The sequence below is a fragment of the Schistocerca serialis genome, unplaced genomic scaffold (genome assembly GCF_023864345.2).
Source record: "Schistocerca serialis cubense isolate TAMUIC-IGC-003099 unplaced genomic scaffold, iqSchSeri2.2 HiC_scaffold_757, whole genome shotgun sequence".
Lineage (NCBI taxonomy): Eukaryota > Metazoa > Arthropoda > Insecta > Orthoptera > Acrididae > Schistocerca > Schistocerca serialis.
Genome location: NW_026048361.1, coordinates 1 through 19,556, shown reverse-complemented (window position 1 = coordinate 19,556; position 19,556 = coordinate 1). Strand labels below are relative to the sequence as shown.

General features: G+C 54.1%; 32 non-coding genes across 32 annotated transcripts; all 32 read right to left on the bottom strand.

Moving 5' to 3' along the window:
- Nucleotides 1–404: 404 nt before the first annotated feature.
- Trnal-uag (transfer RNA leucine (anticodon UAG)) lies at nt 405–486 on the bottom strand. The gene has a single exon. It is a non-coding gene; the product is annotated as a tRNA-Leu (tRNA).
- Nucleotides 487–1,222: 736 nt separating this feature from the next.
- On the bottom strand, nt 1,223–1,294 carry Trnah-gug (transfer RNA histidin (anticodon GUG)). The gene has a single exon. It is a non-coding gene; the product is annotated as a tRNA-His (tRNA).
- A 380-nt stretch (nt 1,295–1,674) lies between these two features.
- Trnae-cuc (transfer RNA glutamic acid (anticodon CUC)) lies at nt 1,675–1,746 on the bottom strand. The gene has a single exon. It is a non-coding gene; the product is annotated as a tRNA-Glu (tRNA).
- Nucleotides 1,747–2,191: 445 nt separating this feature from the next.
- On the bottom strand, nt 2,192–2,273 carry Trnal-uag (transfer RNA leucine (anticodon UAG)). The gene has a single exon. It is a non-coding gene; the product is annotated as a tRNA-Leu (tRNA).
- A 736-nt stretch (nt 2,274–3,009) lies between these two features.
- Nucleotides 3,010–3,081, bottom strand: Trnah-gug (transfer RNA histidin (anticodon GUG)). The gene has a single exon. It is a non-coding gene; the product is annotated as a tRNA-His (tRNA).
- A 380-nt stretch (nt 3,082–3,461) lies between these two features.
- Nucleotides 3,462–3,533, bottom strand: Trnae-cuc (transfer RNA glutamic acid (anticodon CUC)). Its single transcript has one exon. It is a non-coding gene; the product is annotated as a tRNA-Glu (tRNA).
- Nucleotides 3,534–3,978: 445 nt separating this feature from the next.
- On the bottom strand, nt 3,979–4,060 carry Trnal-uag (transfer RNA leucine (anticodon UAG)). Its single transcript has one exon. It is a non-coding gene; the product is annotated as a tRNA-Leu (tRNA).
- A 736-nt stretch (nt 4,061–4,796) lies between these two features.
- Nucleotides 4,797–4,868, bottom strand: Trnah-gug (transfer RNA histidin (anticodon GUG)). Its single transcript has one exon. It is a non-coding gene; the product is annotated as a tRNA-His (tRNA).
- Nucleotides 4,869–5,248: 380 nt separating this feature from the next.
- On the bottom strand, nt 5,249–5,320 carry Trnae-cuc (transfer RNA glutamic acid (anticodon CUC)). Its single transcript has one exon. It is a non-coding gene; the product is annotated as a tRNA-Glu (tRNA).
- A 445-nt stretch (nt 5,321–5,765) lies between these two features.
- Nucleotides 5,766–5,847, bottom strand: Trnal-uag (transfer RNA leucine (anticodon UAG)). The gene has a single exon. It is a non-coding gene; the product is annotated as a tRNA-Leu (tRNA).
- A 736-nt stretch (nt 5,848–6,583) lies between these two features.
- Trnah-gug (transfer RNA histidin (anticodon GUG)) lies at nt 6,584–6,655 on the bottom strand. Its single transcript has one exon. It is a non-coding gene; the product is annotated as a tRNA-His (tRNA).
- Nucleotides 6,656–7,035: 380 nt separating this feature from the next.
- Nucleotides 7,036–7,107, bottom strand: Trnae-cuc (transfer RNA glutamic acid (anticodon CUC)). The gene has a single exon. It is a non-coding gene; the product is annotated as a tRNA-Glu (tRNA).
- Nucleotides 7,108–7,552: 445 nt separating this feature from the next.
- Trnal-uag (transfer RNA leucine (anticodon UAG)) lies at nt 7,553–7,634 on the bottom strand. The gene has a single exon. It is a non-coding gene; the product is annotated as a tRNA-Leu (tRNA).
- A 736-nt stretch (nt 7,635–8,370) lies between these two features.
- On the bottom strand, nt 8,371–8,442 carry Trnah-gug (transfer RNA histidin (anticodon GUG)). The gene has a single exon. It is a non-coding gene; the product is annotated as a tRNA-His (tRNA).
- Nucleotides 8,443–8,822: 380 nt separating this feature from the next.
- On the bottom strand, nt 8,823–8,894 carry Trnae-cuc (transfer RNA glutamic acid (anticodon CUC)). Its single transcript has one exon. It is a non-coding gene; the product is annotated as a tRNA-Glu (tRNA).
- A 445-nt stretch (nt 8,895–9,339) lies between these two features.
- On the bottom strand, nt 9,340–9,421 carry Trnal-uag (transfer RNA leucine (anticodon UAG)). The gene has a single exon. It is a non-coding gene; the product is annotated as a tRNA-Leu (tRNA).
- A 736-nt stretch (nt 9,422–10,157) lies between these two features.
- Nucleotides 10,158–10,229, bottom strand: Trnah-gug (transfer RNA histidin (anticodon GUG)). The gene has a single exon. It is a non-coding gene; the product is annotated as a tRNA-His (tRNA).
- Nucleotides 10,230–10,609: 380 nt separating this feature from the next.
- Trnae-cuc (transfer RNA glutamic acid (anticodon CUC)) lies at nt 10,610–10,681 on the bottom strand. The gene has a single exon. It is a non-coding gene; the product is annotated as a tRNA-Glu (tRNA).
- A 445-nt stretch (nt 10,682–11,126) lies between these two features.
- Trnal-uag (transfer RNA leucine (anticodon UAG)) lies at nt 11,127–11,208 on the bottom strand. The gene has a single exon. It is a non-coding gene; the product is annotated as a tRNA-Leu (tRNA).
- A 736-nt stretch (nt 11,209–11,944) lies between these two features.
- Nucleotides 11,945–12,016, bottom strand: Trnah-gug (transfer RNA histidin (anticodon GUG)). Its single transcript has one exon. It is a non-coding gene; the product is annotated as a tRNA-His (tRNA).
- A 380-nt stretch (nt 12,017–12,396) lies between these two features.
- On the bottom strand, nt 12,397–12,468 carry Trnae-cuc (transfer RNA glutamic acid (anticodon CUC)). Its single transcript has one exon. It is a non-coding gene; the product is annotated as a tRNA-Glu (tRNA).
- Nucleotides 12,469–12,913: 445 nt separating this feature from the next.
- Nucleotides 12,914–12,995, bottom strand: Trnal-uag (transfer RNA leucine (anticodon UAG)). The gene has a single exon. It is a non-coding gene; the product is annotated as a tRNA-Leu (tRNA).
- Nucleotides 12,996–13,731: 736 nt separating this feature from the next.
- Nucleotides 13,732–13,803, bottom strand: Trnah-gug (transfer RNA histidin (anticodon GUG)). The gene has a single exon. It is a non-coding gene; the product is annotated as a tRNA-His (tRNA).
- Nucleotides 13,804–14,185: 382 nt separating this feature from the next.
- Nucleotides 14,186–14,257, bottom strand: Trnae-cuc (transfer RNA glutamic acid (anticodon CUC)). Its single transcript has one exon. It is a non-coding gene; the product is annotated as a tRNA-Glu (tRNA).
- Nucleotides 14,258–14,702: 445 nt separating this feature from the next.
- On the bottom strand, nt 14,703–14,784 carry Trnal-uag (transfer RNA leucine (anticodon UAG)). The gene has a single exon. It is a non-coding gene; the product is annotated as a tRNA-Leu (tRNA).
- Nucleotides 14,785–15,520: 736 nt separating this feature from the next.
- Trnah-gug (transfer RNA histidin (anticodon GUG)) lies at nt 15,521–15,592 on the bottom strand. The gene has a single exon. It is a non-coding gene; the product is annotated as a tRNA-His (tRNA).
- A 380-nt stretch (nt 15,593–15,972) lies between these two features.
- Trnae-cuc (transfer RNA glutamic acid (anticodon CUC)) lies at nt 15,973–16,044 on the bottom strand. Its single transcript has one exon. It is a non-coding gene; the product is annotated as a tRNA-Glu (tRNA).
- A 445-nt stretch (nt 16,045–16,489) lies between these two features.
- On the bottom strand, nt 16,490–16,571 carry Trnal-uag (transfer RNA leucine (anticodon UAG)). Its single transcript has one exon. It is a non-coding gene; the product is annotated as a tRNA-Leu (tRNA).
- Nucleotides 16,572–17,307: 736 nt separating this feature from the next.
- Nucleotides 17,308–17,379, bottom strand: Trnah-gug (transfer RNA histidin (anticodon GUG)). Its single transcript has one exon. It is a non-coding gene; the product is annotated as a tRNA-His (tRNA).
- A 380-nt stretch (nt 17,380–17,759) lies between these two features.
- Trnae-cuc (transfer RNA glutamic acid (anticodon CUC)) lies at nt 17,760–17,831 on the bottom strand. The gene has a single exon. It is a non-coding gene; the product is annotated as a tRNA-Glu (tRNA).
- Nucleotides 17,832–18,276: 445 nt separating this feature from the next.
- Nucleotides 18,277–18,358, bottom strand: Trnal-uag (transfer RNA leucine (anticodon UAG)). Its single transcript has one exon. It is a non-coding gene; the product is annotated as a tRNA-Leu (tRNA).
- Nucleotides 18,359–19,094: 736 nt separating this feature from the next.
- Trnah-gug (transfer RNA histidin (anticodon GUG)) lies at nt 19,095–19,166 on the bottom strand. Its single transcript has one exon. It is a non-coding gene; the product is annotated as a tRNA-His (tRNA).
- Between the last annotated feature and the right edge of the window lie 390 nt (nt 19,167–19,556).

Genomic DNA, 19,556 nt, shown 5'->3' with positions numbered 1-19,556 from the left:
CACGGTTAACTGACGACAACTGTAAAAAATCCACTCTCTCGCGTTATAGAACGGCGTGCTCCGGACGCATTTCGTGGAGACGAACGCCAGCAATGATGAGAGCAAAAGGTGCCTACAAATGCTGTCGTTGCACCACGCACTGTTCTACGACCATTCACCAAGCAGACGCTCACGCCTTGTTGTGCTGCTTCCTTTGCGGGCAATGAGTGCATCTGCCTTCGACACAGGAGACATTACACGCTTGGCAGCTGTGGGATTGGAACCCACGCCTCCGAAGAGAATGGTGCCTGACACCAGCGCCTTAGACCGCTCGGCCACGCTACCTACACAACACGCGCGTCACAAGAGCTGCGTCCTACCCCACGAGAACACACCGCAACGGCACAAAAATGAGACGTAAAAAGTGGCAACGGTGGGATTCGAACCCACGCCTCCGAAGAGACTGGTGCCTAAAACCAGCGCCTTAGACCGCTCGGCCACGTTACCGTTGCAGCAGCAGCGGCAAAACGTTTCCTTTGTACTACAAAGATCACTTCGAAATGGAAGTATCTTGGCATGTATTTCCACTGCTCTCCCACTGGAAGCGTCCCTTTAGGCCATCCACAGCAAGAAAAAGCCGTGCCCGCCGCATGGTAGCGACGCCACTTGTCTGTAGCTGTCGCAGTTAAGGAGACAGCGTCAAGAGACGTTTTCGTGCCGTGACCAGGTTTCGAACCTGGGCTTTCCGTAACCACTAAATTATCGTAGCTGTAACTGTCAGGCGGAGCTAGAATGCTCCATGTGTCAAACATATGTGAGCTCAAGGAGGTTACACTTGAAGAAAAAGCGGCAGGTTAACGCGATCACAGCGAAACCCCCGACAGCTACAGGACTCGAAACCGCGCCAACAGAGAGACTGGTGCCTTAAACCAGCGCCTTAAAGCGCTCGGCCACGCTACATGCGCTGCTTGGTGCGCCAGTGTTCCTAGCATTTGTACAAACAGTGCACGCCACAGCTTCCTGTTCTGCTGGGACTGGCTGCTCATCCATCGCACTTCAAACAACTGCCCTTTTCGACTACAGAGAGCAGCGGACGTCTGCGCTCTGGGAGGCGACATTACGTGTTGGGGATGAAGTGGTAGTGCAAACTGCGGCCTGCGGAACACGAGTGAAAAAAATCAAGAGAGTACTGTCATTTCGAGTACTCGTCATTGCAACGGCAGCAAGGCAAAACTTTCAAAATTGCCGTGACCAGGATTCGAACCTGGGTTATTGCGGCCACAACGCAATGTCCTAACCACTAGACGATCACGGCCATGGCCACGGAGGCGCCCGCGAAGGCAGCTGGCTGGAATGCAAGTGGCGATACCCAGCAAAGCCTAGGCCAAGGTGTACGCCACAGCAGTGTCAGACACGGTCTCCATCACATGTATACGAGCAAATGAACGTGCCTGCGCTGTCAGGACACTAACTACAGTGGTTAGCTGCATTCACCTCCGTGGCAATGTCTTGCAGTCCCCCAAGCCTCTTGACTACAGGTATGTGGCTGGATAACAAGTGGATAGACGCTTCATCTCTCTCGCCGTCAGGTGTTGCCGTGAATCATACTTAACGTAGCTTTCTGCACGCGTCAGCGTAGCGTCAGTCGAGCAAAGTCGAGACAAGTCGCATAAGAGGAGCAACAAAAACGCGCAATTCCGGTACCGGGAATCGAACCCGGGCCTCCTGGGTGAGAGCCAGGTATCCTAGCCACTAGACCACACCGGATAACGACGGCAGTGCTCTTTCCAGCGAACGCAGCAGCCACGCACGGTTAACTGACGACAACTGTAAAAAATCCACTCTCTCGCGTTATAGAACGGCGTGCTCCGGACGCATTTCGTGGAGACGAACGCCAGCAATGATGAGAGCAAAAGGTGCCTACAAATGCTGTCGTTGCACCACGCACTGTTCTACGACCATTCACCAAGCAGACGCTCACGCCTTGTTGTGCTGCTTCCTTTGCGGGCAATGAGTGCATCTGCCTTCGACACAGGAGACATTACACGCTTGGCAGCTGTGGGATTGGAACCCACGCCTCCGAAGAGAATGGTGCCTGACACCAGCGCCTTAGACCGCTCGGCCACGCTACCTACACAACACGCGCGTCACAAGAGCTGCGTCCTACCCCACGAGAACACACCGCAACGGCACAAAAATGAGACGTAAAAAGTGGCAACGGTGGGATTCGAACCCACGCCTCCGAAGAGACTGGTGCCTAAAACCAGCGCCTTAGACCGCTCGGCCACGTTACCGTTGCAGCAGCAGCGGCAAAACGTTTCCTTTGTACTACAAAGATCACTTCGAAATGGAAGTATCTTGGCATGTATTTCCACTGCTCTCCCACTGGAAGCGTCCCTTTAGGCCATCCACAGCAAGAAAAAGCCGTGCCCGCCGCATGGTAGCGACGCCACTTGTCTGTAGCTGTCGCAGTTAAGGAGACAGCGTCAAGAGACGTTTTCGTGCCGTGACCAGGTTTCGAACCTGGGCTTTCCGTAACCACTAAATTATCGTAGCTGTAACTGTCAGGCGGAGCTAGAATGCTCCATGTGTCAAACATATGTGAGCTCAAGGAGGTTACACTTGAAGAAAAAGCGGCAGGTTAACGCGATCACAGCGAAACCCCCGACAGCTACAGGACTCGAAACCGCGCCAACAGAGAGACTGGTGCCTTAAACCAGCGCCTTAAAGCGCTCGGCCACGCTACATGCGCTGCTTGGTGCGCCAGTGTTCCTAGCATTTGTACAAACAGTGCACGCCACAGCTTCCTGTTCTGCTGGGACTGGCTGCTCATCCATCGCACTTCAAACAACTGCCCTTTTCGACTACAGAGAGCAGCGGACGTCTGCGCTCTGGGAGGCGACATTACGTGTTGGGGATGAAGTGGTAGTGCAAACTGCGGCCTGCGGAACACGAGTGAAAAAAATCAAGAGAGTACTGTCATTTCGAGTACTCGTCATTGCAACGGCAGCAAGGCAAAACTTTCAAAATTGCCGTGACCAGGATTCGAACCTGGGTTATTGCGGCCACAACGCAATGTCCTAACCACTAGACGATCACGGCCATGGCCACGGAGGCGCCCGCGAAGGCAGCTGGCTGGAATGCAAGTGGCGATACCCAGCAAAGCCTAGGCCAAGGTGTACGCCACAGCAGTGTCAGACACGGTCTCCATCACATGTATACGAGCAAATGAACGTGCCTGCGCTGTCAGGACACTAACTACAGTGGTTAGCTGCATTCACCTCCGTGGCAATGTCTTGCAGTCCCCCAAGCCTCTTGACTACAGGTATGTGGCTGGATAACAAGTGGATAGACGCTTCATCTCTCTCGCCGTCAGGTGTTGCCGTGAATCATACTTAACGTAGCTTTCTGCACGCGTCAGCGTAGCGTCAGTCGAGCAAAGTCGAGACAAGTCGCATAAGAGGAGCAACAAAAACGCGCAATTCCGGTACCGGGAATCGAACCCGGGCCTCCTGGGTGAGAGCCAGGTATCCTAGCCACTAGACCACACCGGATAACGACGGCAGTGCTCTTTCCAGCGAACGCAGCAGCCACGCACGGTTAACTGACGACAACTGTAAAAAATCCACTCTCTCGCGTTATAGAACGGCGTGCTCCGGACGCATTTCGTGGAGACGAACGCCAGCAATGATGAGAGCAAAAGGTGCCTACAAATGCTGTCGTTGCACCACGCACTGTTCTACGACCATTCACCAAGCAGACGCTCACGCCTTGTTGTGCTGCTTCCTTTGCGGGCAATGAGTGCATCTGCCTTCGACACAGGAGACATTACACGCTTGGCAGCTGTGGGATTGGAACCCACGCCTCCGAAGAGAATGGTGCCTGACACCAGCGCCTTAGACCGCTCGGCCACGCTACCTACACAACACGCGCGTCACAAGAGCTGCGTCCTACCCCACGAGAACACACCGCAACGGCACAAAAATGAGACGTAAAAAGTGGCAACGGTGGGATTCGAACCCACGCCTCCGAAGAGACTGGTGCCTAAAACCAGCGCCTTAGACCGCTCGGCCACGTTACCGTTGCAGCAGCAGCGGCAAAACGTTTCCTTTGTACTACAAAGATCACTTCGAAATGGAAGTATCTTGGCATGTATTTCCACTGCTCTCCCACTGGAAGCGTCCCTTTAGGCCATCCACAGCAAGAAAAAGCCGTGCCCGCCGCATGGTAGCGACGCCACTTGTCTGTAGCTGTCGCAGTTAAGGAGACAGCGTCAAGAGACGTTTTCGTGCCGTGACCAGGTTTCGAACCTGGGCTTTCCGTAACCACTAAATTATCGTAGCTGTAACTGTCAGGCGGAGCTAGAATGCTCCATGTGTCAAACATATGTGAGCTCAAGGAGGTTACACTTGAAGAAAAAGCGGCAGGTTAACGCGATCACAGCGAAACCCCCGACAGCTACAGGACTCGAAACCGCGCCAACAGAGAGACTGGTGCCTTAAACCAGCGCCTTAAAGCGCTCGGCCACGCTACATGCGCTGCTTGGTGCGCCAGTGTTCCTAGCATTTGTACAAACAGTGCACGCCACAGCTTCCTGTTCTGCTGGGACTGGCTGCTCATCCATCGCACTTCAAACAACTGCCCTTTTCGACTACAGAGAGCAGCGGACGTCTGCGCTCTGGGAGGCGACATTACGTGTTGGGGATGAAGTGGTAGTGCAAACTGCGGCCTGCGGAACACGAGTGAAAAAAATCAAGAGAGTACTGTCATTTCGAGTACTCGTCATTGCAACGGCAGCAAGGCAAAACTTTCAAAATTGCCGTGACCAGGATTCGAACCTGGGTTATTGCGGCCACAACGCAATGTCCTAACCACTAGACGATCACGGCCATGGCCACGGAGGCGCCCGCGAAGGCAGCTGGCTGGAATGCAAGTGGCGATACCCAGCAAAGCCTAGGCCAAGGTGTACGCCACAGCAGTGTCAGACACGGTCTCCATCACATGTATACGAGCAAATGAACGTGCCTGCGCTGTCAGGACACTAACTACAGTGGTTAGCTGCATTCACCTCCGTGGCAATGTCTTGCAGTCCCCCAAGCCTCTTGACTACAGGTATGTGGCTGGATAACAAGTGGATAGACGCTTCATCTCTCTCGCCGTCAGGTGTTGCCGTGAATCATACTTAACGTAGCTTTCTGCACGCGTCAGCGTAGCGTCAGTCGAGCAAAGTCGAGACAAGTCGCATAAGAGGAGCAACAAAAACGCGCAATTCCGGTACCGGGAATCGAACCCGGGCCTCCTGGGTGAGAGCCAGGTATCCTAGCCACTAGACCACACCGGATAACGACGGCAGTGCTCTTTCCAGCGAACGCAGCAGCCACGCACGGTTAACTGACGACAACTGTAAAAAATCCACTCTCTCGCGTTATAGAACGGCGTGCTCCGGACGCATTTCGTGGAGACGAACGCCAGCAATGATGAGAGCAAAAGGTGCCTACAAATGCTGTCGTTGCACCACGCACTGTTCTACGACCATTCACCAAGCAGACGCTCACGCCTTGTTGTGCTGCTTCCTTTGCGGGCAATGAGTGCATCTGCCTTCGACACAGGAGACATTACACGCTTGGCAGCTGTGGGATTGGAACCCACGCCTCCGAAGAGAATGGTGCCTGACACCAGCGCCTTAGACCGCTCGGCCACGCTACCTACACAACACGCGCGTCACAAGAGCTGCGTCCTACCCCACGAGAACACACCGCAACGGCACAAAAATGAGACGTAAAAAGTGGCAACGGTGGGATTCGAACCCACGCCTCCGAAGAGACTGGTGCCTAAAACCAGCGCCTTAGACCGCTCGGCCACGTTACCGTTGCAGCAGCAGCGGCAAAACGTTTCCTTTGTACTACAAAGATCACTTCGAAATGGAAGTATCTTGGCATGTATTTCCACTGCTCTCCCACTGGAAGCGTCCCTTTAGGCCATCCACAGCAAGAAAAAGCCGTGCCCGCCGCATGGTAGCGACGCCACTTGTCTGTAGCTGTCGCAGTTAAGGAGACAGCGTCAAGAGACGTTTTCGTGCCGTGACCAGGTTTCGAACCTGGGCTTTCCGTAACCACTAAATTATCGTAGCTGTAACTGTCAGGCGGAGCTAGAATGCTCCATGTGTCAAACATATGTGAGCTCAAGGAGGTTACACTTGAAGAAAAAGCGGCAGGTTAACGCGATCACAGCGAAACCCCCGACAGCTACAGGACTCGAAACCGCGCCAACAGAGAGACTGGTGCCTTAAACCAGCGCCTTAAAGCGCTCGGCCACGCTACATGCGCTGCTTGGTGCGCCAGTGTTCCTAGCATTTGTACAAACAGTGCACGCCACAGCTTCCTGTTCTGCTGGGACTGGCTGCTCATCCATCGCACTTCAAACAACTGCCCTTTTCGACTACAGAGAGCAGCGGACGTCTGCGCTCTGGGAGGCGACATTACGTGTTGGGGATGAAGTGGTAGTGCAAACTGCGGCCTGCGGAACACGAGTGAAAAAAATCAAGAGAGTACTGTCATTTCGAGTACTCGTCATTGCAACGGCAGCAAGGCAAAACTTTCAAAATTGCCGTGACCAGGATTCGAACCTGGGTTATTGCGGCCACAACGCAATGTCCTAACCACTAGACGATCACGGCCATGGCCACGGAGGCGCCCGCGAAGGCAGCTGGCTGGAATGCAAGTGGCGATACCCAGCAAAGCCTAGGCCAAGGTGTACGCCACAGCAGTGTCAGACACGGTCTCCATCACATGTATACGAGCAAATGAACGTGCCTGCGCTGTCAGGACACTAACTACAGTGGTTAGCTGCATTCACCTCCGTGGCAATGTCTTGCAGTCCCCCAAGCCTCTTGACTACAGGTATGTGGCTGGATAACAAGTGGATAGACGCTTCATCTCTCTCGCCGTCAGGTGTTGCCGTGAATCATACTTAACGTAGCTTTCTGCACGCGTCAGCGTAGCGTCAGTCGAGCAAAGTCGAGACAAGTCGCATAAGAGGAGCAACAAAAACGCGCAATTCCGGTACCGGGAATCGAACCCGGGCCTCCTGGGTGAGAGCCAGGTATCCTAGCCACTAGACCACACCGGATAACGACGGCAGTGCTCTTTCCAGCGAACGCAGCAGCCACGCACGGTTAACTGACGACAACTGTAAAAAATCCACTCTCTCGCGTTATAGAACGGCGTGCTCCGGACGCATTTCGTGGAGACGAACGCCAGCAATGATGAGAGCAAAAGGTGCCTACAAATGCTGTCGTTGCACCACGCACTGTTCTACGACCATTCACCAAGCAGACGCTCACGCCTTGTTGTGCTGCTTCCTTTGCGGGCAATGAGTGCATCTGCCTTCGACACAGGAGACATTACACGCTTGGCAGCTGTGGGATTGGAACCCACGCCTCCGAAGAGAATGGTGCCTGACACCAGCGCCTTAGACCGCTCGGCCACGCTACCTACACAACACGCGCGTCACAAGAGCTGCGTCCTACCCCACGAGAACACACCGCAACGGCACAAAAATGAGACGTAAAAAGTGGCAACGGTGGGATTCGAACCCACGCCTCCGAAGAGACTGGTGCCTAAAACCAGCGCCTTAGACCGCTCGGCCACGTTACCGTTGCAGCAGCAGCGGCAAAACGTTTCCTTTGTACTACAAAGATCACTTCGAAATGGAAGTATCTTGGCATGTATTTCCACTGCTCTCCCACTGGAAGCGTCCCTTTAGGCCATCCACAGCAAGAAAAAGCCGTGCCCGCCGCATGGTAGCGACGCCACTTGTCTGTAGCTGTCGCAGTTAAGGAGACAGCGTCAAGAGACGTTTTCGTGCCGTGACCAGGTTTCGAACCTGGGCTTTCCGTAACCACTAAATTATCGTAGCTGTAACTGTCAGGCGGAGCTAGAATGCTCCATGTGTCAAACATATGTGAGCTCAAGGAGGTTACACTTGAAGAAAAAGCGGCAGGTTAACGCGATCACAGCGAAACCCCCGACAGCTACAGGACTCGAAACCGCGCCAACAGAGAGACTGGTGCCTTAAACCAGCGCCTTAAAGCGCTCGGCCACGCTACATGCGCTGCTTGGTGCGCCAGTGTTCCTAGCATTTGTACAAACAGTGCACGCCACAGCTTCCTGTTCTGCTGGGACTGGCTGCTCATCCATCGCACTTCAAACAACTGCCCTTTTCGACTACAGAGAGCAGCGGACGTCTGCGCTCTGGGAGGCGACATTACGTGTTGGGGATGAAGTGGTAGTGCAAACTGCGGCCTGCGGAACACGAGTGAAAAAAATCAAGAGAGTACTGTCATTTCGAGTACTCGTCATTGCAACGGCAGCAAGGCAAAACTTTCAAAATTGCCGTGACCAGGATTCGAACCTGGGTTATTGCGGCCACAACGCAATGTCCTAACCACTAGACGATCACGGCCATGGCCACGGAGGCGCCCGCGAAGGCAGCTGGCTGGAATGCAAGTGGCGATACCCAGCAAAGCCTAGGCCAAGGTGTACGCCACAGCAGTGTCAGACACGGTCTCCATCACATGTATACGAGCAAATGAACGTGCCTGCGCTGTCAGGACACTAACTACAGTGGTTAGCTGCATTCACCTCCGTGGCAATGTCTTGCAGTCCCCCAAGCCTCTTGACTACAGGTATGTGGCTGGATAACAAGTGGATAGACGCTTCATCTCTCTCGCCGTCAGGTGTTGCCGTGAATCATACTTAACGTAGCTTTCTGCACGCGTCAGCGTAGCGTCAGTCGAGCAAAGTCGAGACAAGTCGCATAAGAGGAGCAACAAAAACGCGCAATTCCGGTACCGGGAATCGAACCCGGGCCTCCTGGGTGAGAGCCAGGTATCCTAGCCACTAGACCACACCGGATAACGACGGCAGTGCTCTTTCCAGCGAACGCAGCAGCCACGCACGGTTAACTGACGACAACTGTAAAAAATCCACTCTCTCGCGTTATAGAACGGCGTGCTCCGGACGCATTTCGTGGAGACGAACGCCAGCAATGATGAGAGCAAAAGGTGCCTACAAATGCTGTCGTTGCACCACGCACTGTTCTACGACCATTCACCAAGCAGACGCTCACGCCTTGTTGTGCTGCTTCCTTTGCGGGCAATGAGTGCATCTGCCTTCGACACAGGAGACATTACACGCTTGGCAGCTGTGGGATTGGAACCCACGCCTCCGAAGAGAATGGTGCCTGACACCAGCGCCTTAGACCGCTCGGCCACGCTACCTACACAACACGCGCGTCACAAGAGCTGCGTCCTACCCCACGAGAACACACCGCAACGGCACAAAAATGAGACGTAAAAAGTGGCAACGGTGGGATTCGAACCCACGCCTCCGAAGAGACTGGTGCCTAAAACCAGCGCCTTAGACCGCTCGGCCACGTTACCGTTGCAGCAGCAGCGGCAAAACGTTTCCTTTGTACTACAAAGATCACTTCGAAATGGAAGTATCTTGGCATGTATTTCCACTGCTCTCCCACTGGAAGCGTCCCTTTAGGCCATCCACAGCAAGAAAAAGCCGTGCCCGCCGCATGGTAGCGACGCCACTTGTCTGTAGCTGTCGCAGTTAAGGAGACAGCGTCAAGAGACGTTTTCGTGCCGTGACCAGGTTTCGAACCTGGGCTTTCCGTAACCACTAAATTATCGTAGCTGTAACTGTCAGGCGGAGCTAGAATGCTCCATGTGTCAAACATATGTGAGCTCAAGGAGGTTACACTTGAAGAAAAAGCGGCAGGTTAACGCGATCACAGCGAAACCCCCGACAGCTACAGGACTCGAAACCGCGCCAACAGAGAGACTGGTGCCTTAAACCAGCGCCTTAAAGCGCTCGGCCACGCTACATGCGCTGCTTGGTGCGCCAGTGTTCCTAGCATTTGTACAAACAGTGCACGCCACAGCTTCCTGTTCTGCTGGGACTGGCTGCTCATCCATCGCACTTCAAACAACTGCCCTTTTCGACTACAGAGAGCAGCGGACGTCTGCGCTCTGGGAGGCGACATTACGTGTTGGGGATGAAGTGGTAGTGCAAACTGCGGCCTGCGGAACACGAGTGAAAAAAATCAAGAGAGTACTGTCATTTCGAGTACTCGTCATTGCAACGGCAGCAAGGCAAAACTTTCAAAATTGCCGTGACCAGGATTCGAACCTGGGTTATTGCGGCCACAACGCAATGTCCTAACCACTAGACGATCACGGCCATGGCCACGGAGGCGCCCGCGAAGGCAGCTGGCTGGAATGCAAGTGGCGATACCCAGCAAAGCCTAGGCCAAGGTGTACGCCACAGCAGTGTCAGACACGGTCTCCATCACATGTATACGAGCAAATGAACGTGCCTGCGCTGTCAGGACACTAACTACAGTGGTTAGCTGCATTCACCTCCGTGGCAATGTCTTGCAGTCCCCCAAGCCTCTTGACTACAGGTATGTGGCTGGATAACAAGTGGATAGACGCTTCATCTCTCTCGCCGTCAGGTGTTGCCGTGAATCATACTTAACGTAGCTTTCTGCACGCGTCAGCGTAGCGTCAGTCGAGCAAAGTCGAGACAAGTCGCATAAGAGGAGCAACAAAAACGCGCAATTCCGGTACCGGGAATCGAACCCGGGCCTCCTGGGTGAGAGCCAGGTATCCTAGCCACTAGACCACACCGGATAACGACGGCAGTGCTCTTTCCAGCGAACGCAGCAGCCACGCACGGTTAACTGACGACAACTGTAAAAAATCCACTCTCTCGCGTTATAGAACGGCGTGCTCCGGACGCATTTCGTGGAGACGAACGCCAGCAATGATGAGAGCAAAAGGTGCCTACAAATGCTGTCGTTGCACCACGCACTGTTCTACGACCATTCACCAAGCAGACGCTCACGCCTTGTTGTGCTGCTTCCTTTGCGGGCAATGAGTGCATCTGCCTTCGACACAGGAGACATTACACGCTTGGCAGCTGTGGGATTGGAACCCACGCCTCCGAAGAGAATGGTGCCTGACACCAGCGCCTTAGACCGCTCGGCCACGCTACCTACACAACACGCGCGTCACAAGAGCTGCGTCCTACCCCACGAGAACACACCGCAACGGCACAAAAATGAGACGTAAAAAGTGGCAACGGTGGGATTCGAACCCACGCCTCCGAAGAGACTGGTGCCTAAAACCAGCGCCTTAGACCGCTCGGCCACGTTACCGTTGCAGCAGCAGCGGCAAAACGTTTCCTTTGTACTACAAAGATCACTTCGAAATGGAAGTATCTTGGCATGTATTTCCACTGCTCTCCCACTGGAAGCGTCCCTTTAGGCCATCCACAGCAAGAAAAAGCCGTGCCCGCCGCATGGTAGCGACGCCACTTGTCTGTAGCTGTCGCAGTTAAGGAGACAGCGTCAAGAGACGTTTTCGTGCCGTGACCAGGTTTCGAACCTGGGCTTTCCGTAACCACTAAATTATCGTAGCTGTAACTGTCAGGCGGAGCTAGAATGCTCCATGTGTCAAACATATGTGAGCTCAAGGAGGTTACACTTGAAGAAAAAGCGGCAGGTTAACGCGATCACAGCGAAACCCCCGACAGCTACAGGACTCGAAACCGCGCCAACAGAGAGACTGGTGCCTTAAACCAGCGCCTTAAAGCGCTCGGCCACGCTACATGCGCTGCTTGGTGCGCCAGTGTTCCTAGCATTTGTACAAACAGTGCACGCCACAGCTTCCTGTTCTGCTGGGACTGGCTGCTCATCCATCGCACTTCAAACAACTGCCCTTTTCGACTACAGAGAGCAGCGGACGTCTGCGCTCTGGGAGGCGACATTACGTGTTGGGGATGAAGTGGTAGTGCAAACTGCGGCCTGCGGAACACGAGTGAAAAAAATCAAGAGAGTACTGTCATTTCGAGTACTCGTCATTGCAACGGCAGCAAGGCAAAACTTTCAAAATTGCCGTGACCAGGATTCGAACCTGGGTTATTGCGGCCACAACGCAATGTCCTAACCACTAGACGATCACGGCCATGGCCACGGAGGCGCCCGCGAAGGCAGCTGGCTGGAATGCAAGTGGCGATACCCAGCAAAGCCTAGGCCAAGGTGTACGCCACAGCAGTGTCAGACACGGTCTCCATCACATGTATACGAGCAAATGAACGTGCCTGCGCTGTCAGGACACTAACTACAGTGGTTAGCTGCATTCACCTCCGTGGCAATGTCTTGCAGTCCCCCAAGCCTCTTGACTACAGGTATGTGGCTGGATAACAAGTGGATAGACGCTTCATCTCTCTCGCCGTCAGGTGTTGCCGTGAATCATACTTAACGTAGCTTTCTGCACGCGTCAGCGTAGCGTCAGTCGAGCAAAGTCGAGACAAGTCGCATAAGAGGAGCAACAAAAACGCGCAATTCCGGTACCGGGAATCGAACCCGGGCCTCCTGGGTGAGAGCCAGGTATCCTAGCCACTAGACCACACCGGATAACGACGGCAGTGCTCTTTCCAGCGAACGCAGCAGCCACGCACGGTTAACTGACGACAACTGTAAAAAATCCACTCTCTCGCGTTATAGAACGGCGTGCTCCGGACGCATTTCGTGGAGACGAACGCCAGCAATGATGAGAGCAAAAGGTGCCTACAAATGCTGTCGTTGCACCACGCACTGTTCTACGACCATTCACCAAGCAGACGCTCACGCCTTGTTGTGCTGCTTCCTTTGCGGGCAATGAGTGCATCTGCCTTCGACACAGGAGACATTACACGCTTGGCAGCTGTGGGATTGGAACCCACGCCTCCGAAGAGAATGGTGCCTGACACCAGCGCCTTAGACCGCTCGGCCACGCTACCTACACAACACGCGCGTCACAAGAGCTGCGTCCTACCCCACGAGAACACACCGCAACGGCACAAAAATGAGACGTAAAAAGTGGCAACGGTGGGATTCGAACCCACGCCTCCGAAGAGACTGGTGCCTAAAACCAGCGCCTTAGACCGCTCGGCCACGTTACCGTTGCAGCAGCAGCGGCAAAACGTTTCCTTTGTACTACAAAGATCACTTCGAAATGGAAGTATCTTGGCATGTATTTCCACTGCTCTCCCACTGGAAGCGTCCCTTTAGGCCATCCACAGCAAGAAAAAGCCGTGCCCGCCGCATGGTAGCGACGCCACTTGTCTGTAGCTGTCGCAGTTAAGGAGACAGCGTCAAGAGACGTTTTCGTGCCGTGACCAGGTTTCGAACCTGGGCTTTCCGTAACCACTAAATTATCGTAGCTGTAACTGTCAGGCGGAGCTAGAATGCTCCATGTGTCAAACATATGTGAGCTCAAGGAGGTTACACTTGAAGAAAAAGCGGCAGGTTAACGCGATCACAGCGAAACCCCCGACAGCTACAGGACTCGAAACCGCGCCAACAGAGAGACTGGTGCCTTAAACCAGCGCCTTAAAGCGCTCGGCCACGCTACATGCGCTGCTTGGTGCGCCAGTGTTCCTAGCATTTGTACAAACAGTGCACGCCACAGCTTCCTGTTCTGCTGGGACTGGCTGCTCATCCATCGCACTTCAAACAACTGCCCTTTTCGACTACAGAGAGCAGCGGACGTCTGCGCTCTGGGAGGCGACATTACGTGTTGGGGATGAAGTGGTAGTGCAAACTGCGGCCTGCGGAACACGAGTGAAAAAAATCAAGAGAGTACTGTCATTTCGAGTACTCGTCATTGCAACGGCAGCAAGGCAAAACTTTCAAAATTGCCGTGACCAGGATTCGAACCTGGGTTATTGCGGCCACAACGCAATGTCCTAACCACTAGACGATCACGGCCATGGCCACGGAGGCGCCCGCGAAGGCAGCTGGCTGGAATGCAAGTGGCGATACCCAGCAAAGCCTAGGCCAAGGTGTACGCCACAGCAGTGTCAGACACGGTCTCCATCACATGTATACGAGCAAATGAACGTGCCTGCGCTGTCAGGACACTAACTACAGTGGTTAGCTGCATTCACCTCCGTGGCAATGTCTTGCAGTCCCCCAAGCCTCTTGACTACAGGTATGTGGCTGGATAACAAGTGGATAGACGCTTCATCTCTCTCTCGCCGTCAGGTGTTGCCGTGAATCATACTTAACGTAGCTTTCTGCACGCGTCAGCGTAGCGTCAGTCGAGCAAAGTCGAGACAAGTCGCATAAGAGGAGCAACAAAAACGCGCAATTCCGGTACCGGGAATCGAACCCGGGCCTCCTGGGTGAGAGCCAGGTATCCTAGCCACTAGACCACACCGGATAACGACGGCAGTGCTCTTTCCAGCGAACGCAGCAGCCACGCACGGTTAACTGACGACAACTGTAAAAAATCCACTCTCTCGCGTTATAGAACGGCGTGCTCCGGACGCATTTCGTGGAGACGAACGCCAGCAATGATGAGAGCAAAAGGTGCCTACAAATGCTGTCGTTGCACCACGCACTGTTCTACGACCATTCACCAAGCAGACGCTCACGCCTTGTTGTGCTGCTTCCTTTGCGGGCAATGAGTGCATCTGCCTTCGACACAGGAGACATTACACGCTTGGCAGCTGTGGGATTGGAACCCACGCCTCCGAAGAGAATGGTGCCTGACACCAGCGCCTTAGACCGCTCGGCCACGCTACCTACACAACACGCGCGTCACAAGAGCTGCGTCCTACCCCACGAGAACACACCGCAACGGCACAAAAATGAGACGTAAAAAGTGGCAACGGTGGGATTCGAACCCACGCCTCCGAAGAGACTGGTGCCTAAAACCAGCGCCTTAGACCGCTCGGCCACGTTACCGTTGCAGCAGCAGCGGCAAAACGTTTCCTTTGTACTACAAAGATCACTTCGAAATGGAAGTATCTTGGCATGTATTTCCACTGCTCTCCCACTGGAAGCGTCCCTTTAGGCCATCCACAGCAAGAAAAAGCCGTGCCCGCCGCATGGTAGCGACGCCACTTGTCTGTAGCTGTCGCAGTTAAGGAGACAGCGTCAAGAGACGTTTTCGTGCCGTGACCAGGTTTCGAACCTGGGCTTTCCGTAACCACTAAATTATCGTAGCTGTAACTGTCAGGCGGAGCTAGAATGCTCCATGTGTCAAACATATGTGAGCTCAAGGAGGTTACACTTGAAGAAAAAGCGGCAGGTTAACGCGATCACAGCGAAACCCCCGACAGCTACAGGACTCGAAACCGCGCCAACAGAGAGACTGGTGCCTTAAACCAGCGCCTTAAAGCGCTCGGCCACGCTACATGCGCTGCTTGGTGCGCCAGTGTTCCTAGCATTTGTACAAACAGTGCACGCCACAGCTTCCTGTTCTGCTGGGACTGGCTGCTCATCCATCGCACTTCAAACAACTGCCCTTTTCGACTACAGAGAGCAGCGGACGTCTGCGCTCTGGGAGGCGACATTACGTGTTGGGGATGAAGTGGTAGTGCAAACTGCGGCCTGCGGAACACGAGTGAAAAAAATCAAGAGAGTACTGTCATTTCGAGTACTCGTCATTGCAACGGCAGCAAGGCAAAACTTTCAAAATTGCCGTGACCAGGATTCGAACCTGGGTTATTGCGGCCACAACGCAATGTCCTAACCACTAGACGATCACGGCCATGGCCACGGAGGCGCCCGCGAAGGCAGCTGGCTGGAATGCAAGTGGCGATACCCAGCAAAGCCTAGGCCAAGGTGTACGCCACAGCAGTGTCAGACACGGTCTCCATCACATGTATACGAGCAAATGAACGTGCCTGCGCTGTCAGGACACTAACTACAGTGGTTAGCTGCATTCACCTCCGTGGCAATGTCTTGCAGTCCCCCAAGCCTCTTGACTACAGGTATGTGGCTGGATAACAAGTGGATAGACGCTTCATCTCTCTCGCCGTCAGGTGTTGCCGTGAATCATACTTAACGTAGCTTTCTGCACGCGTCAGCGTAGCGTCAGTCGAGCAAAGTCGAGACAAGTCGCATAAGAGGAGCAACAAAAACGCGCAATTCCGGTACCGGGAATCGAACCCGGGCCTCCTGGGTGAGAGCCAGGTATCCTAGCCACTAGACCACACCGGATAACGACGGCAGTGCTCTTTCCAGCGAACGCAGCAGCCACGCACGGTTAACTGACGACAACTGTAAAAAATCCACTCTCTCGCGTTATAGAACGGCGTGCTCCGGACGCATTTCGTGGAGACGAACGCCAGCAATGATGAGAGCAAAAGGTGCCTACAAATGCTGTCGTTGCACCACGCACTGTTCTACGACCATTCACCAAGCAGACGCTCACGCCTTGTTGTGCTGCTTCCTTTGCGGGCAATGAGTGCATCTGCCTTCGACACAGGAGACATTACACGCTTGGCAGCTGTGGGATTGGAACCCACGCCTCCGAAGAGAATGGTGCCTGACACCAGCGCCTTAGACCGCTCGGCCACGCTACCTACACAACACGCGCGTCACAAGAGCTGCGTCCTACCCCACGAGAACACACCGCAACGGCACAAAAATGAGACGTAAAAAGTGGCAACGGTGGGATTCGAACCCACGCCTCCGAAGAGACTGGTGCCTAAAACCAGCGCCTTAGACCGCTCGGCCACGTTACCGTTGCAGCAGCAGCGGCAAAACGTTTCCTTTGTACTACAAAGATCACTTCGAAATGGAAGTATCTTGGCATGTATTTCCACTGCTCTCCCACTGGAAGCGTCCCTTTAGGCCATCCACAGCAAGAAAAAGCCGTGCCCGCCGCATGGTAGCGACGCCACTTGTCTGTAGCTGTCGCAGTTAAGGAGACAGCGTCAAGAGACGTTTTCGTGCCGTGACCAGGTTTCGAACCTGGGCTTTCCGTAACCACTAAATTATCGTAGCTGTAACTGTCAGGCGGAGCTAGAATGCTCCATGTGTCAAACATATGTGAGCTCAAGGAGGTTACACTTGAAGAAAAAGCGGCAGGTTAACGCGATCACAGCGAAACCCCCGACAGCTACAGGACTCGAAACCGCGCCAACAGAGAGACTGGTGCCTTAAACCAGCGCCTTAAAGCGCTCGGCCACGCTACATGCGCTGCTTGGTGCGCCAGTGTTCCTAGCATTTGTACAAACAGTGCACGCCACAGCTTCCTGTTCTGCTGGGACTGGCTGCTCATCCATCGCACTTCAAACAACTGCCCTTTTCGACTACAGAGAGCAGCGGACGTCTGCGCTCTGGGAGGCGACATTACGTGTTGGGGATGAAGTGGTAGTGCAAACTGCGGCCTGCGGAACACGAGTGAAAAAAATCAAGAGAGTACTGTCATTTCGAGTACTCGTCATTGCAACGGCAGCAAGGCAAAACTTTCAAAATTGCCGTGACCAGGATTCGAACCTGGGTTATTGCGGCCACAACGCAATGTCCTAACCACTAGACGATCACGGCCATGGCCACGGAGGCGCCCGCGAAGGCAGCTGGCTGGAATGCAAGTGGCGATACCCAGCAAAGCCTAGGCCAAGGTGTACGCCACAGCAGTGTCAGACACGGTCTCCATCACATGTATACGAGCAAATGAACGTGCCTGCGCTGTCAGGACACTAACTACAGTGGTTAGCTGCATTCACCTCCGTGGCAATGTCTTGCAGTCCCCCAAGCCTCTTGACTACAGGTATGTGGCTGGATAACAAGTGGATAGACGCTTCATCTCTCTCGCCGTCAGGTGTTGCCGTGAATCATACTTAACGTAGCTTTCTGCACGCGTCAGCGTAGCGTCAGTCGAGCAAAGTCGAGACAAGTCGCATAAGAGGAGCAACAAAAACGCGCAATTCCGGTACCGGGAATCGAACCCGGGCCTCCTGGGTGAGAGCCAGGTATCCTAGCCACTAGACCACACCGGATAACGACGGCAGTGCTCTTTCCAGCGAACGCAGCAGCCACGCACGGTTAACTGACGACAACTGTAAAAAATCCACTCTCTCGCGTTATAGAACGGCGTGCTCCGGACGCATTTCGTGGAGACGAACGCCAGCAATGATGAGAGCAAAAGGTGCCTACAAATGCTGTCGTTGCACCACGCACTGTTCTACGACCATTCACCAAGCAGACGCTCACGCCTTGTTGTGCTGCTTCCTTTGCGGGCAATGAGTGCATCTGCCTTCGACACAGGAGACATTACACGCTTGGCAGCTGTGGGATTGGAACCCACGCCTCCGAAGAGAATGGTGCCTGACACCAGCGCCTTAGACCGCTCGGCCACGCTACCTACACAACACGCGCGTCACAAGAGCTGCGTCCTACCCCACGAGAACACACCGCAACGGCACAAAAATGAGACGTAAAAAGTGGCAACGGTGGGATTCGAACCCACGCCTCCGAAGAGACTGGTGCCTAAAACCAGCGCCTTAGACCGCTCGGCCACGTTACCGTTGCAGCAGCAGCGGCAAAACGTTTCCTTTGTACTACAAAGATCACTTCGAAATGGAAGTATCTTGGCATGTATTTCCACTGCTCTCCCACTGGAAGCGTCCCTTTAGGCCATCCACAGCAAGAAAAAGCCGTGCCCGCCGCATGGTAGCGACGCCACTTGTCTGTAGCTGTCGCAGTTAAGGAGACAGCGTCAAGAGACGTTTTCGTGCCGTGACCAGGTTTCGAACCTGGGCTTTCCGTAACCACTAAATTATCGTAGCTGTAACTGTCAGGCGGAGCTAGAATGCTCCATGTGTCAAACATATGTGAGCTCAAGGAGGTTACACTTGAAGAAAAAGCGGCAGGTTAACGCGATCACAGCGAAACCCCCGACAGCTACAGGACTCGAAACCGCGCCAACAGAGAGACTGGTGCCTTAAACCAGCGCCTTAAAGCGCTCGGCCACGCTACATGCGCTGCTTGGTGCGCCAGTGTTCCTAGCATTTGTACAAACAGTGCACGCCACAGCTTCCTGTTCTGCTGGGACTGGCTGCTCATCCATCGCACTTCAAACAACTGCCCTTTTCGACTACAGAGAGCAGCGGACGTCTGCGCTCTGGGAGGCGACATTACGTGTTGGGGATGAAGTGGTAGTGCAAACTGCGGCCTGCGGAACACGAGTGAAAAAAATCAAGAGAGTACTGTCATTTCGAGTACTCGTCATTGCAACGGCAGCAAGGCAAAACTTTCAAAATTGCCGTGACCAGGATTCGAACCTGGGTTATTGCGGCCACAACGCAATGTCCTAACCACTAGACGATCACGGCCATGGCCACGGAGGCGCCCGCGAAGGCAGCTGGCTGGAATGCAAGTGGCGATACCCAGCAAAGCCTAGGCCAAGGTGTACGCCACAGCAGTGTCAGACACGGTCTCCATCACATGTATACGAGCAAATGAACGTGCCTGCGCTGTCAGGACACTAACTACAGTGGTTAGCTGCATTCACCTCCGTGGCAATGTCTTGCAGTCCCCCAAGCCTCTTGACTACAGGTATGTGGCTGGATAACAAGTGGATAGACGCTTCATCTCTCTCGCCGTCAGGTGTTGCCGTGAATCATACTTAACGTAGCTTTCTGCACGCGTCAGCGTAGCGTCAGTCGAGCAAAGTCGAGACAAGTCGCATAAGAGGAGCAACAAAAACGCGCAATTCCGGTACC